The 16,774-nt window shown below is 43.5% G+C and overlaps 1 pseudogene; it reads left to right on the top strand.

Moving 5' to 3' along the window:
* Window positions 1-376: 376 nt before the first annotated feature.
* LOC127542798 (BTB/POZ domain-containing protein KCTD5-like) lies at window positions 377-882 on the top strand (annotated as a pseudogene).
* The last annotated feature ends 15,892 nt before the right edge of the window (window positions 883-16,774 follow it).

Below are 16,774 nucleotides of genomic sequence, written 5' to 3'. Positions count from 1 at the left end.
TGGGAAAAGAAGGAAAAAAACTGGGAAAAGGAAGAAAAAAATGAACTAATAAGCAAAACCCCAAAGAGAAAGGGATAACAGTAGGAGGTGATCAGAGGTGAGGAGCAAAAAGCCACTGGCAATGGGGCCGTGTGAAAATAATACACCAGAATAACTAAACGAGCATAGTCCTGAGTTAATAGCCAAAGGGAAAAATCATAACTTTGAAAATCCCCAACATTGTCTAGCAATTTTCAAAAAACAAATATTAAGCAACAACTATGTCCTAGGATTGTGCTTTATTGCAAGAAATACAAAAAGAAGTAAAAGACAAACCCTGGGAGAAAGCCTAGCTCTCTCGAGCTGTGTGTAGGGCTAGATTGGAGGGGCTCACATCATGGCAGAAAATAACTTCGAGCTGTTCCCAGCTCCTGGAGCTGTTGGGAATAGCTTGTGTTGCACTATGGCTCAGGCTTGTACTCCTCAGGAGCCGGCTACAGAGAGCAATCCAAGTGAGTCCAGCTCAATATTAGAGACACCTACTGCCTCACCATCTACAGGCTGAAATCCTTTCTGTACTGCCTGTGCCAAGTAGATTCAGACTTGAAGTTGGGCAAGGATGAAACAGATGCCTATTTAATAGACAGATATAAAACCTATTTGGGGCCAGTCCTGAACTATTTGAGAAATGGAAAATTGGTCACTAATAAGGACCTTGCTGAGGAGGGGGTATTGGAAGAAGCTGAATTTTATAACATCACTTCATTAATAAAACTTGTAAAGGACAAAATTAGAGACTGGGGCAGCAAAACATCACAGGTGCCAGTCACGCATGTCTACAAAGTGATTCAGTGTCAAGAGGAAGCACTCACTCAAATGGTTTTGATGGAATATATCTTCTAGGTGAACAAGATGGAATGAGATCTCTCAAGAAAATTGTGAAAATCAAGTAAGGCTTCATTTACCCCCAGAATTGGAGTAGGCCTGAAAGTCCTTGGACATTGATTCAAGAACATACCCTAAATCCCCTTCCTGTTATTCTCCCATGACATCATTTTCTTCTTACCTCCATCACATATGGGCAGCTATGAACTTATTGTCCAAAGTTCAATTTCCTAGGTAGTTCCCAAGAATGTAAGACCATCAGCCAATGAGAATGAGGGTCAGTGGTAGGAGGAGTATTTGCATTAGGGACTATTTAAAGTGTCAAACCTGTCCCAGAAGGTGAGATATCTTACATTTTTTCCTATTTTTGGTTTTGCTTTATTGTATGTTGATTTCTCATAAAGTCATTAGCTTCCACTTTCTCAATTCTAATTTTTAAGGAATTATTTTCTTCAGTACCTCCTTTCCCAGTTGGCCAATTTTGCTTTTTAAGGCCTTCTTCTCCTCATTGGTTTTTTTGTATTTCCTTTTGGTCTCAGTTCTCTTTGAATTTTTCCTCTATCTCTCTTACTTGATTTTCAAAATCTCTTTTGAGCTCTTCCATAGCCTGAAACCAATTATTTTTCTTGGAGGTTTTGGATGTAAGAGCTTTGACTTTGTTATCTTCTTCTGAGTATGTGTTTTGAAATTCTTTGTCTCCAATGTAACTTTCTAAGGTCAGAAACTTTTGCTCATTTTCTTATTCTATTACTCAGCTATTAACCCTTTGTTAAAATAGGGCTCTGATTTCAGGGTTGTGGGTGTGACCTTCCAAGCTTCAAGAGTTTTAGGCAGCTGTTTTCAGTAATCCTTCTAGGAACCTGACTACAAGCACTCTTTTCTTCTCTGGAGCTAGGAGATGTGTACCCATCCACCCCTCCCCACTTTAGCTACGCACTTTCCTGGGCATGGCTGGTTTCTGCAGAATTTGGATTCCTAATTTAGGGATTATTACCAAGTCCCTCTATGATTCTATTCACAGTCCTGACAACCTTCCCCTTCACTGGAGCCCCAATCAAGACAAGGCTTTTAAGACTCTGAAAGCCAAACTGACCACTGCCCCTGCCCTAGCCCTACCTAATTTAGAAAAGCCTATCACTCTGTATGTAGATGAAAGGCGGGGCCAGGCCCTGGGGTCTTAACTCAGGCTCTTGGACCTGATGCCAGACTGGTTGCCTACTTCTCCAAGAAACTGGACTCAGTTTCCCTAGGATAGCCCCCTTGCCTTAGAGCAGTGGCTGCTATGGCCCTTCTAATTGAAGAAGCCTCAAAACTCACCCTAGGGTGGCCATTGGAGGTTTTACCCCCCCCCCCTCAGAGTTCAGAGCATTTAAGAAGCCAAAGGGTATCAGTGGCTCGTAAGTAGGAAGCTTACTAGATATCAGGCTCTCCTACTAGACACCCCTGAAGCTAAGTCACTGCCCCCTGGGACTTTTGCCCAGAAAGCTGAACTCATTGCTTTAACCAGAGCTTTGGAAGTGGGGAAGGGAATAAGAGCAAACATCCATCCAGACTCCAGATACGCTTTTCATATTTTGTGTGCTCATGGGGCTAGATGGAAAGAAAGGGGACTTTTGACAGCAAAAAATTCTATTAACTAGGCAGGGGAAATTCTACAACTATTGCAAGCTGGCCACAACCCCAGAGAGGTTTCAGTCATATCTTGTAAAGGACATCAGAGAGGAGATCCACTTCAGGCCAAGGGGAATAGGTTTGCAGATTCATCTGCTAAAGCTGCTGCCCTTCACCCTGACTATGGCACCTTTAATGCCCCAGCTCCCTGACTCGTACACCCCTTCATATAAGCTCTCAGGAACAAGCCCTTGCAGAAGAAAGGGGATGCAGGCTTTCTCCTTCTGGGTGGGTTCAAACATCCTCAAGCCAACTTTTAATCCCAGAGGCAAGTCGGTGGAAATTTATTTTTGGTCTTCACCAAGCTAGCCAGTTGGGAAGAAATGCTTTCCAAGCCCTTGTGAAACGCATGTTTCCTGGTCACTGTTGGAGCCTAAGCAATGAGCACAAAACCAAAACAGGGTAACTGGCTCCTGGACCTTAGAGGCATCCGGGTGTGAATTCTGCAGCTGCTCTCCAGGCACAGGTTCCTAGAGATAAGGAAGTTTGTATTGGGCACACACCTCAATGGCTACGTCTCCCTTTTTGATTGGTTAGTGCTTGTTGCCAGGGGCTAACAAACATTTGCCCTAATATATATATATATATATATATATACAAGGGAACTGGGGGCAGAGTCAAGATGTAATCCAGGCAATAAACTCCTCCAAATGAACAAGGCGATCCGTGTGCTCTGTTGGGGTATCACATGCTGGTGGTGACTGAAGACGTCCGGAGACCTGGGAGAGGGAAACTGGCTGCCAGTTGCCCCTAGGAGGTAACAGTCACAAGGTGGAAGAAACAATTAGTTCTGCCAGGCCTGCCCAGTTTGTGCCCAAGTAAATCCTGAAAGAGCTGTTACCTCCCCCTCTCCTGAAGCCTGTTCAGAGAAGGGGCACATCCCCAGGGGGAGATTGGCAAATAGACTTTATATATATATATATATATATGCCTTCACTTCTCAGGTGACCCAAAATGTGGCCAAAGCGCTTACAATCACCACCTCCACTCTGCCTGGCTTCTTCAGGCTTCTGGGAAGGTGGAGAAAATGAACCACACCCTCAAGGGAGTCCTCACTAAATTGTGCTTAGAGAATCAAGAGAGGACTGGATGAAGAACCTCCCATTAGGGCTTCTCAGAGTCCGCATTGCACCTCGGGAGAATATCAGGCTTAACCCTTTGAACTTCTGCATGGGAGGCCCTTCCTAACCACCGACATTCTTGTAGGTCCAGAACCGCATCGGGTCACTGGTGCAGTCCAGCTCGGTGCAGTCCAGAAAGCCCTTCCTGAACACGCAAACGAGCATCTCCCTAAACCTGCAGGTGCACGTTCTAGGGTAACAAAAACGATGACATCATGAGCAGAGGCACCTGATATTCTAATTAATTGGGGTGGTGAGAGGCACCTGATATTCTAAGATGTAAGATCTTTATTCTATCAAACATTCTGATGATTAAGAGGAAAGGGTGGTGTTGCAGGATTGAACAGAACAATTAGGAACTGAGGCAGAACAGTTCAAAGAAACTGAGGCAGGACAATTAGGGAAACTGAGGCAGGACAATAAAAGAGAACTGTGGTACAATATTTCTAGGATAAAAAATGCTGTTTCTATTACCTCTCCTTTGGCTATTTCAGAATATTCCTGTGAACCCATAGAGGACCTGAAGCTCCTCTTCCACAGGACCTCTGAAACCACTCTGGAGAAAGAAGGGTGAAATTGTCTGTGTCTTTCTTTCTCTCACTATAATCTCCTTCCTTAATTTCTCACCACGAGAACTTTGCTCCTTGCATTTTCTCTCTGGCTTTTCTTGATGTCATTCTGTGGCCCCTGCCAGTAGTTAACTCTTTCTTAGGCAGTGGGGGTATTCAGGATTGTTGGGTGGGCCATCAGCATCCTCAGGGCAGCCCACAGATGGACCCGATGCATTGTTTGCAAAAGTCCTATTCCCAAATGTCACCATCTCCACCCTGGATGGCTCCCCCACTTTTAACCTACTTGTGAGATTTGTTTCCTCCAGGCTCCAAGCTATGAACTTCCAATTACTTGTTCAGTCTGAAGATCATGGGACAACTGACTTGGACACTCAGCAATCCCCTAGATGTTGCTATTGCCACCTTCCAATCGCACTTTCCCTCCTGGCTTGAACCCCATTGAGCACAGGGAAAACTGAAGCTGGAAAGCAGCTCCAGAAGATGAGACCTTTGTCCCTTTGCCCAAATGAATTTGGGGGCGATTGCTTGAGGTGGAAATGATGTAAGAGGACTCTGTGGTCCCCTGATCTTTGTGGGGGGCCTGGGTCAGAAAACCCTGAATTTCCTGGTTCTCGCTCACAAACCCACCCCCTACCCCCACACACATTTTTTTACTTGGCCTTGGGAAACTCCTAAAATAATCCCCACCTTCAATTCACTTGGAGATCCCTGGCCTCTGGAATAATCACCCCCCTTAATGGACTTGGAGATTACTCCCTCAATTCATCCTGAGATCATCCCTATTTCCCGGGCCACAGAAAGTTAAGTAAAATTGAACTCTCTATCCCAAATTGCTGCTACTTTCTTAAGCAGGAGAGACCTCACTGAGAAATGCTCAGTGAAAATAATCCCATGGTTTTTGCCAAAACCTCAACTTGCAGATTGGGACTGCGGGATGTCTCACCCCTCAACACATTGTTCCAAACTGTGAAATGGTACAACAATTTGGGAAAATAATTCGAAACTTTGCAAATAGACTAAAATGCCAATACCCATTTTATCAGAACTCCATTACTGGGCTTATACCCTAAGGAAGCCAATGATAAGAAAAAAGGGCCATATATTCCAAAATGTAACAACACTTTTTTTGGAGAATTAAAGATTGAAAACAAAGTAGATGCTCATCAGTTAAGGAATGGTTAAACAATTTGAGGTACACGAATGCCATGGACTATAATTGCTTTGTAAGAAATGAAAACAGAACCATGTGAACTGGTGCAAAGTGAAGTGGAGCCAGAAAACAATATACACAAGAAGTACAACAATGTGAATGAAAAGAACAGTGACACACCCCAAAATAAAAAAAATGAATCTAACAAAATTTTAAAGGTTAAATAGGACTTGAAGAAAGAAATATATGAGGACATCCCCAAAATAACAATTTGTGGAGGTGGGAGATTCACAGATATTACACATTGCATATATTTTTTGGACTTTTTTTCATATATTGACCAATCATTCTGATGTTTCTTTCCTCCCTTAAAAAATATTGTTTGTCATATGGTTTGACTACTGATGGAAGGTGAAAGATACATGGAGCACTGTATTTGAAATCAGGAAGTCCTGAGTTTAAATCCTGATGAAGGTAGTTACTACCTTGTATCTTTTGAACAAATCACTTTAACTCTATGGATCTTACTTCCCACCTCTGAAAATGAGAATATTGGATTAGATGTCCTAAGGTCCTTAAAAACTCCAATTTGCTATTCCTGTGAGCTTGGGAATGGACTTTACCACTAACTTCACTTGCTGATATCTTTCCAGGTCTTGACAGCTTAGCTCCTGTGCCACCTCTTCTGTAAATATTTCCCTATCTACCTGCCCATTGCAGCTAGAAATGAGCTATCCCTCTCCCTATCTCACCTTTTCTTGAGTTTTTCAAAAGAAAGTATCTGAAAAACATCATTTACATTGGCTCTCCCTTAAAGGTGATTATTCTTGAAAGGAGCCCAGAATACTTGAAACAGGAAATCAGACATACTGAATTTTTCTTGGCCGCCACATCTTGATTTGTAAAAGTGCTGACCTGGGGGGGAGGGGTGCTATTGTGAAATGAAGAAAATAAAAGCTAAAAATACAGAAGAACATTATACACAAGGACAGCAAGATTATGTGATGTTCAACTATGATAGACTTTGCTTTTTTCAACAATGTGTTGATCCAAAACAATTCCAGTAGACTTGGGATGGAAAATACCATCCACATCCAGAGAGAGAAGTATGAGAGCTAAGTGTGGATCAAAAAATACAATTTTTATCGCTTTTTTTTGTTTGCTTGCTTTTTCTTTATCATGTTTTTTTCCCTCCCTTTTGGTCTGATTTTTTTTTGCACAACATGACAAATATGGAAATAAGTTTAAAAGAACTGTACATATTTAACTAATACCAGATTATTGCTGTCTCAGAGAGGAGGAAGGTAAGGGAAGGAGGGTGAAAATTTTAGAACCCAAAGTCTTACAAAAAGCCCATCTGGTGGTCTGAGAAGAGAAAATTGGGCCCCCAATTTCACCATTAAATCACACCCTAATAAGGCAGCAGAATAGGAGGGAATTATCTTAGCAGGAGAGTCACCATGAGGATGGTCAGGACTAGAGTCTGCAGTCTGAGATGGAGGTCGAGCACACTCTGCACTTGAGTCTGCTTATTTCAAGTCCTCTCAGCCCTTAAATACCTTAGTACAATTACATCAGCACACTGAGCATGTGCCAACTGTAGAACCATTACATCACCATATCACACTAAACATATGTGAACTAGAGAACCATTATCTCATCAGTCACACTGAGTAAACATCCTGTTGTAAGTATCCTTGTTTCAAGTATACTTTTCCAGTGTTTCTGGCCCTCTACAGGGAATAATAAGAAACAAGTGTTTTCTTTTTTTTTTTTTAAATAACTTTTTATTGACAGAACCCATGCCAGGGTAATTTTTTACAGCATTATCCCTTGCACTCACTTCTGTTCTGATTTTTCCCCTCCCTCCCTCCACCCCCTCCCCTAGATGGCAAGCAGTCCTTTACATGTTGAATAGGTTACAGCATATCCTAGATACAATATATGTGTGCAGAACCAAACTGTTTTCTTGTTGCACAGGGAGAATTGAATTCAGAAGGTATAAATAATCTGGGAAGAAAAACAAAAATGCAAGCAGTTTATATTCATCTCCCAGTGTTCTTTCTTTGGGTGTAGCTGCTTCTGTCCATCTTTGATCAATTGAAACTGAATTAGCTCTCTTTATCGAAGAGATCCACTTCCATCAGAATACATCCCCAAACAGTATCATTGTTGAGGTATATAACGATCTCCTGGTTCTGCTCATTTCACTCAGCATCAGTTCATGTAAGTCTTTCCAAGCCTCTCTGTATTCATCCTGCCGGTCATTTCTTACAGAACAATAATATTCCATAACATTCATATACCACAATTTACCCAGCCATTCTCCGATGGATGGGCATCCATTCATTTTCGAGCTTCTAGCCACTACAAAGAGGGCTGCCACAAACATTTTGGCACATACAGGTCCCTTTCCCTTCTTTATGATCTCTTTGGGATATAAGCCCAGTAGAAACACTGCTGGATCAAAGGATATGCACAGTTTGATAACTTTTTGAGCATAGTTCCAAATCGCTCTCCAGAATGGCTGGATGTGTTCACAATTCCACCAGCAATGTATCAGTGTCCCTGTTTTCCCACATCCCCTCCAACATTCATTATTTTTTCCTGTCATCTTAGCCAGTCTGACAGGTGTGTAGTGGTATCTCAGAGTTGTCTTAATTTGCATTTCTCTGATTAATAATGTTTTGGAGCATATTTTCATATGGCTAGATATAGTTTTAATTTCTTCATCTGAGAATTGTCTGTTCATATCCTTTGACCATTTATCAATTGGAGAATGCCTTGATTTCTTACAAATTAGAATCAATTCTCTATATATTTTGGAAATGAGGCCTTTATCAGAACCTTTGACTGTAAAAATGTTTTCCCAGTTTATTGAAGAAACAAGTATTTAAATAACAGGTCACCAAACTGGCAAGGCAGAGGAAAGTCCCAAAACAATTCTCAAGTTTCCCTTCACTCCCTCGAGGGGGGGGGGAGGGGCAAGTGAGATCAGAGTGCCAGATATGGAGTGTCCTGTGCAAAGAGCAGCAAGAAGGAAGGTTTCACTGGATCACAGACTCTGGAGGGAGAGTGTGGGGTGCAGAAAGAATGCACGGATGGGAGCACGTTGTGAAGGGCTTTGAATGCCAAACAGAAGATTTTATATTCTATCCCTGAAGTAATAGGGAGTTACAGCAATATCTTGAATGGGACAGATGGCATGGTGAGACCTGTGCTTTAGGAAGAACATTCTGGCAGCAGTGAGGAGGATGGACTCCTGTGACAGAAAGACAGGCATTGGAGTAGTCTAGGCTTGAGGTGAGAAGCCCTGAGGCTTCTCCAGAATAATCCCCTGCAGCTTCTTCAGATGTATGCAGGGAGGGCCCTTGTCAAATGGATCAGACAGAGGTCAGGAATCAGAGCAATAGGTAGATTTTGCAAAAGGAGAAATAGACTCCATGTCAGAAGTATGCACCCCAGACTGACTAGAAGAACCCCAAAGTCACATGAAGCCCAGGCTGTACCTCCTGTCCCTCCTTCAGGATGTTTTACTTCTTCAGCTAGCCTGCCCTGCCTGTCCTGTGAGGGGCACCTGGGGGTCAGAGGAATGGATCTGGCTGGCCCCTTCTCCACAGGAGCCATCCCCCCCAGTGATGGCTGTGAGAGGTGGGCTGGAAGCAGGCTGGCTGGTCTGGAGAATGCTGCCACTGCAAGGTCCCTTAGGTGCTTTTGTGTGTACTGGGCTAGTTAGTCAGCCATTGGTGCTGGTAGTACTGAGGAAGGTGCGCTCTGTATTTCCAATGATTTCTCCTTTCTGTGATATGTATGGGGGCTGGGCTGGGAGCAGAGCTGGTGGATTGCGGATCCTGTTGTTCTCAGGGCTCTGGGATTCAGGGCACGTGTCTATCTCCAACTGGGCGGTGGGGAGATGCTGGACAAGATGGAATTGCTGCATTGTTTGGTCCCACTCATACTACCTCCGGTCTCTCCCTAAATTGCCATTGAAAGGCAATTGCCACCATTGTTTAAAACCTTTCACAGATCCTCTCAAACAGAGCATGTCCTAAAGGAAAATTACCAGGGGCTATTCCTTTCATCTGAAAGCCATGGAGAGGGTTGCCATGGCAACTCCATCTTCTCAAATTGTCATCGCCCTTGTATTTTCATGATGCTTTGGACATTGGCTTTCGATTTTCCAGAGATAAATTGCTGAAGGCTTTTGATTATAACAGACCCAAACTCATCATCTATTCAAGAAATCTGTAATGCCTGTCATTAATGATGGAAATGACTGAAAAAAAATTTGTAAGGCATTTCCTATGTGCAAAGAACTGTATAAAGCACATATCTTTTCTGCTATTCCCCACTTCCACATGCTGAAACCCACCCATCTATATTCATGGATTAAATGTTATTATCACCGTGTCTAATTTGGTGGAGCTGTCACCTTGATTCAAAGGTGAAAGCTTCAATGTTGGGATGAAATGAAGTATTTGGAGGGCATTGAAGAGTTAACAGTAGCAGGAGCTAACACAGCCGCAGTGACAGTTTCTCTGGACACAGCCCCTCCCGTCTCTATACAGAAGCTCATCTGGTCATTGAGGCAAGGTGCCAGGGAAGGGTACAGTGACTTGAGTGTCCTTTAGAAATCTACCAAGTTCAAGAGGCCCCGACTGTCCACTGGTGGGACTTTTTATGCCCTTAGAGATCTGGAAACTACGTCAGGGGCACTGGAGTCAACTGGGTTCCATTCAGTCAGTCAGTTAGTCAGTCAATAAACATGTCTCAAAGCATTTATTCTGTGCCAGAAGCTAACCCTGGGAATAATAGGACCTTTAAAAGGAGCTCACAGACTAATGGGGGAGTCAACATTCAGACAACTCTGTACAAACAAGACAAATATAGGAAATATTGGAAATAATCTACATAAGGAAGACACTAGAAGTTTGCAGGAAAGGGAAAAACTTGTAGGTAGTGGGATTTCAGCTGGGACTTAGAGGAGTCAGGAAGCAGAGATGAGGAAGGAGAATATTTTGGGTGTGGCAAATAGCCAATGAAAATGAACCCATCTGGGAGATGGATTATCTTGTGTTGGGATCACCAAGGAGGCCAATGTGGCTACCCTGAAAAGTACATGATGGGGCCAGGGAGAGGGTTGTGAAATGAGTAAGGAAATTGGAAAGGTGAGGGTGGGTAGATTTTTAAAGGATTTAAATGATAGGGAGGGTTTTTTATATTTGATCCCAAAGTAGACAGGGAGCCAATGGATTTTCTGAGGCAATGGACAAGGGGGGAGGCTCAGACTTGTGCTTTAGGCCAAGTGCAAGACAGAATGGGATGGGGATATACTGCAGGTAGAGCCCAATCAGAAGGCTGTTTCAATAGCACATTTCATGAAGTGATGAGGACCTACACCAAGATGGTAGCACTGTTGCAGGAGATAAGGGGACAGACATGAGAGTTGTTACAAAGGTAAAATTGACAAGTCTTCGCAACATGTTGGTTTGGGGGATGGTGAGCGAGTGAGGAGTGAAGGATGACACTTCCACTGTGAGCCTGTGAGACTGGGAGGATGGCTGGGATGCATCTTCAACAGTAGAGGACTGTGGGGGTAGGGGAAAGACAATGAGCTCAATTTTGGACAGTGACTTGAAGATGTCTATGGGACATCCAGTAGGATAATATGGCCAGTAGGTAGTCTGAGATGCAAGACTGGAGCTCAACAAAGAAGCTCAAACCGGACAAGCAGACTTGAAAGTGATCTGCACAGAGATGAGAATTGAGTCCATGAGAGCTGACGAGCCATCAGGTGAAACGGAGAGAGAGAAAAGTGAAGGCAGCCTAGGAACAGAGCCCAGTGGGAGACATGATCTGGATGAAGATCCAGCTAAGGATACTGGGGTCCTGGTGAGGTGATAGGGATGGGCAGGTACTATCTTTTACCTTGCTTTGTATGCCTGGTGCTTAATACTGTGCCTGGCATATGATACAAGCTTAGTAAATGTTTACTGACTGACTAGGAGGAGCACCAGGAGAGATGAGACCAAGAGAGACCAAGGTATCAAGAAGACTGTGATCGACAATCTTAAAGACTGCAGAGTGGTCGAGATGGGGGTTAAGAAAAGAACATCCAATTTGGCACTGTCCATCATGTTGGAGAGGCCAGTTTCTGGTGAATGATGAGGACGAGAGTCAGAGTCTAGAGAGTTAAGAAGAGAGGGAAAGGAAAGCAAATTGAGGCAATGTTTTAATTGGCCTTTTGAAGGAGTTTAGCCACAAAAGGGAGGCAGTATATGGGATGATAATTAGAGGTTGGATGGAGGGATGCAGGTAGAGGTTTTTGAGGGTGGGGGATCCACGGCCATGTTGGTAGGCAGTGGGAGAGTCACCAGCACACAGGGAGAGAGTGAAGAAAAGTGGCAGAATAGGGATGAAAGAAGGACTGATCTACAGAAAGAAACGGGATGGAATGGGACCACTTGTGTACATAGAGGGGTTTGACTTGATGAGGAATACACCCAGCTCTTATGTGTGAGACAAAGTTAAAGGAGCAGGCTGTGGCAGAAGGATTCTGAATGATGTGAGAGGAAGAGGAAGGGAGAAGAAGGTGCTCTCAGGGAAGGGCTTCAATATGTTCAGTAAAACATGAGCCAAGATTCTTAGCTGAGAGTGAGGAGGTAGAAGGAAATTGTAGGAGATTTGAGGAGGGATGAAATATTTCTGAAGAGTCACCGTGTGAGTGAGATAATGAATTGAGTAAAAATGGATGACATTGGGGTTCCAGGGATAGCTTTGTTACTTTTTATCACAGAAGGCCCAACCCACAATGTGGGGAAATGTTGGTAGTCCTAATGCATGTGGCAGCAAGGTCCTAAGACTTTTCTAAAAAACATCCTATCACTTAAATATTTTTTAAAGAATTAGGCAGGACTCTCCTTTTGACATAAATAATGCTAAGAGATAGAAGAGGAAAAAAACAATAATCACCATAAATAAGATAAAAAACCTTAGAGCTAAAAATTATAATTCCCTCCTTACTCCAGTCCCCAGAGCAGTGACTAAACTAAGAGCAGACCATGCACACACAGATTCATGTAAAGTTGTGAAGGAGAAGGGAAGCCAGTCATTTTAGGCTTTTCTCACACCCTTTGGAAGGACCACATCTGAAGTCTCCACAGGCTGGATGTGTACACATCCAAGTCTGTGCAGGTCATAGTGGGTCTCTTAGTGCAAGAGGCTGAGTATGAATTGGAGCAGCTCTCTGGGAACATCATGTCTGGCCCAGTCAACAATTCTTTATTCAACATCAGGGCCCCTGGTAGGAAAGCAGCTGACAGGTCAAAAGCCTCTTACATGTGACTGTCTTGGGATGGAAGTAGAAACCACACCTTTCCCTGTATTGCTACTCACTTGGTGCTCTCATCTCACCTACCAAGATGTCCCCCTCCATGAGAGTGACTTCTGGGGATGATAGAAAATCTCTGCCCCCAGGGAGGCCCCTGTGAGTAGGGGCTATCTTCTCTGTCAATAGGGACTACAGAAGGAACCTCCTTGACTCTCATCCTTGGACTCAGGATTGCTACCAAGTCAGTTATGCCTTTTCTTCCAAGCAAATAGTAGACTCTCCAACCTTCTCCATTCTGGGAGTGAGTTGTCTGAATAATCTCAGAGGAAAGGAAGTCTGGCTTTTGAGGGAAACCTGAGGTATTTCTGTAGGGGAATAAAATCCTTGGAGGGGGCATATAGTGTTCTCTTCTTTTCTAGAATATGATAGTTTTCCCGGAGCAGGTTTCTCGGGGAGGTTTTCTGGAGGCAGCCTTAGTTTCAGTTCAAAGTAATAATCACCTCAAATGCAGCCAGGTGTTAGAAGTTCAAATCCTTTATTGTCTCTTCCAAAATAGCCCCGTAAGCTTTCCTTGGTTCCGAGAGCTCTTGTTGCTAGTCCTTTGCCTCTGCCTCTGCCAGCTTCAGCCTCTTCTCTTCGGAATCCCCAGTTCTGCCCAATTGCAGTCTCTGGCTTTTCAATCTCGTCAACTCACTCTTGACTTGTGAATCTCCAGAAGTCTCCTCCTCCTCCTCCTGGAGGCTTCTAGCTTATATAAGCTCTCTAAAGGTGTGAACTCTAAAGTGTGATCTCTAATGTGTGAAATCTCCCAAAGGTGTGAACCAATTACAAAAGCATTGTCTCTATTTAATTCCAGTGAGTTATCACCTTGTTTCAAGTTCTAGCCCATAACAGGGGCAAAGACCTTAAGGCTAGGGGCAACTGTGCCCCAGAAATAGAAACAGGAAGGATTGTAAAGAGTCAGCCATAATTATGTTCAAAATTAGCCCATTTTAACAAGGCAAGTCTTTTAGAAACTAGATTTCCAGAAACCATTGGACCAGGGAATCCTTCTTCCCAGGGTGGCTTTGATTTGTTCCTGACTTGACTTTTTAAAGGTTGGGCATATCTCCTAGATAGTCAAATGTAACTGCAGTTGTAGCTTACTAGGGTCAATCTTTTTTTTTTTTTTATTATAGCTTTTTATTGACAGAACATATGCGTGGGTAATTTTTCAACATTGACCCTTGCAATCACTTCTCTTCCAACTTTTCCCTTCCCTCCCTCCACCCCTTCCCCCAGATGGCAGGCAGTCTCATACATGTTAAACATGTTAGAGTATATCTTAAATACAATATATGTGTACACATTCATACAGTTCTTTTGTTGCACAAGAAAAATTGGATTCAGAAGGTAGAAATAACCTGGGAAGAAAAACAAAAATGCAAGTAGTCCACATTCATTTCCCAGTGTTCTTTCTCTGGGTGTAGCTGATTCTGTCCATCATTGATCAATTGGAACTGAATTGGATCTTTTCATTGTTGAAGATATCCACTTCCATCAGAATATATATTCATATAGTATTGTTGTTAGTGTATAATGATCTCCTGGTTCTGCTCATTTGACTCAGCATCAGTTCCTGTAAGTCTCTCCAAGCCTCTCTTTATTCATTCTGCTGGTCATTTCTTACAGAATGATAATATTCCATAACATTCATGTACCACAATTTATTCAACTATTCTCCAATGGATGGGCATCCATTCAATTTTCAGTTTCTAGCCACTACAAACAGGGCTGCCACAAACATTTTGGCACATACAGGTCCCTTTCCTTTCTTTAGTATTTCTTTGGGGTATAAGCCCAGTTACTGGGGTCAATCTTTTGCCCTGAGATGGGAAAATGCCATTTTGCCAGGTTGAGGATGACTTGAGCCAGCTGCGTGCTCTGACTGGCACAAAGAGCTCAACTGGGCAAGAATTTCCCAAATGTCTACTCTATAGCTTCTCTCCTCTAGTCTCATGTCTCTAGCTTCAACTGGGAGTTGAACTTCTGGGTAAAAGATGATAAGGTGGGTTCCTGATTCAGTACCCATTTCTATCAGGAGAGATCCCTTCACCTGCACAGCCACCAATACCATTAGCTGGCCTTGGGTGCTCATTGCACAGCCCCTGAAAGCTAAGTGCCCTGTCTCTGGCTGCTGAATGTGCTGGCCCAACTTTTGGTCTCACTTTCCTGTCAGTCCACACCAACCAGTCCACACCAAAGGAGCTTGGTGCTTCCTTTGCCCTCTTGGCCAGAGTCCTCCAGCATGTAATGTGCTACAGTAATCATGCTACCTGATGGGAACCAACTTCCTCTTGCATGCACCATGATCCATGATCAGGAGGTCTCTTGGGACCAGGAGCCATGCAGTGCCTGGCCATCCAGTCACTTCATCCTCCATATCTGCAGGGCTCTTCTCCCAACTCAACTAAGGGGCCTTTCCATCTCGTCCCAGTCATCAATTATGCCAAGTGTTAGAGGAATCTAACAGTTCTAGTCCAGTTCAGAATCACTGTTGGGATGAAATACGCACACTCCCAAGTTAACAATAGCAAGTTTACCTTAACCTCACACAGCATGGAAGCATAACAAGGATAGACAAGAACCCTTAACTTCTGGGGACCTGGCTTCCCTTCTCTCCATATGAAGAAGTGCCCAGTCAGCAGAGTAGGGCACCAGGGCGGGGCACAGGGACTGCAGAGGATCTTAGAAATCCACCAAAGTGGAGGGGTCTTGATTTTCTAGAGGGGGGGATTTTTTTTTCTGCCTTTAGGTGACTAAGAAGCTTTGCCAGGGAAGCAGGAGCCCATTAGGTCCTGGGATTGCTTTGTCTCCTTTTAGGGAAAAAGAATTGCTATCTGAGGAGGGAAGGAGGAGACATGGACCAAACCCATGTTAAGGAGAAGTTCTAGATGTAAGTTCTATCATGCACACTGTCCAATTGAAGTAAAAAGAAGACTTTGGGGAATTTTACATCAGCCCTTTAAAGATACACTGTCAATGGGTTTCAGGTGAGGAAAACGACATGAATTGGCATCTTGGGCCATTGTTTCATTATTCTATTAATACAGCAAAGCAGCTGTGAGACGATCACCTGAGACCCAGGTTTTATTGTGCTCTTTGATGGTGGTAGATGATACAATGCTATGCGTCATCATGAAGATGACCAGAGTGGTTCTGGGTGGATCAGACCATGGGACACATGTTTCTGAAGAACCACAGCGTCCCTCTGATGCATATGTGAGTATGACTAGAGATTAGGTGGCAGATACTTGGCAGAGGGGTTTGTATTTGATCCTAGATGTGATGAGGTGGGGCAGCAGTTCCTAATTTGAAATTAACATGTGACAAATTCATAACGGCCATTATCTTTGACAAAAAGTGGGTTTATTTAGGGAAGAGGTTACAGACAAAAATAAGAGGTAGGACAGGCTCCAGGAGCGGCAAATATGAAATAAGAGTTGGGAGAGGATATAGTGAGCAAGGAAAAGACAAGTTCCCCAGGGGAAAGGAAACACTCCGTGAGTGTAAACCATCAACTGGCAGGTCCATAGAGGAGTTTAGCAGACCATTGAGAGTTGAATAGAATAAGGGAAAAGGAGCCATTACAGGGAAGGCATTATGAGGAGGGAGAGAGAATACTACATAAGTGGCCTTAGTCCTGGAAAGAACTTAGCAAAGATGAGTTTCCTAGGGAAGTAAAGGTAGGAATTCTGAGGGAGGATCCAAAGAGGAGCCAGATGGAACACACCTGGAAGATCAGGGCCCAGACCCGTCTAAAGGTTTGCTAATCCATATCTGAAAGGGTAGTTTAGAGAGAGCCAGAAATTAGGAGATGGACAGTGGAGGCTGATAAAGAGCTCCTTTCCTCATAATCACTCTGTACAAACAGATAGTCTGGGAATTGGTTCTACCTGATACTAGGCATTTGGATTTCTACCTGTCAGGGAATCAGAGTAGGTCCATAGCCGATGGATTCCAGAGATTGGGGACTGTAACGCGCGTGGCATTGTTATCACGGAACTTGCCAGGCTTTTCATATCTG

The sequence above is a fragment of the Antechinus flavipes genome, chromosome X (genome assembly GCF_016432865.1).
Source record: "Antechinus flavipes isolate AdamAnt ecotype Samford, QLD, Australia chromosome X, AdamAnt_v2, whole genome shotgun sequence".
NCBI lineage: Eukaryota > Metazoa > Chordata > Mammalia > Dasyuromorphia > Dasyuridae > Antechinus > Antechinus flavipes.
This window is presented reverse-complemented; position numbering and strand designations above follow the sequence as displayed.